Genomic DNA, 205 nt, shown 5'->3' with positions numbered 1-205 from the left:
CAAGCTCACACAAAATGAGCAAACAAGTCACATCAAAACATAAAAACAATTGAAATTTGATGATTTGATTGCCTCTATAACCTTATATAATGCATTATATAACATACATAACTACTCTTTTGATAGCATTTCAACTTCAAGTTATAATTTATATACATACTCCCCTATTTAGCACAAACAAGCAGTAAATAAACATTGGATAAAT

Source organism: Morone saxatilis, unplaced genomic scaffold (genome assembly GCF_004916995.1).
Source record: "Morone saxatilis isolate NCDOM2014 unplaced genomic scaffold, NCSU_SB_2.0 Contig9, whole genome shotgun sequence".
NCBI lineage: Eukaryota > Metazoa > Chordata > Actinopteri > Moronidae > Morone > Morone saxatilis.
The sequence above is the reverse complement of the archived record's forward strand: the minus strand, read 5'-3'. Positions refer to the sequence as shown.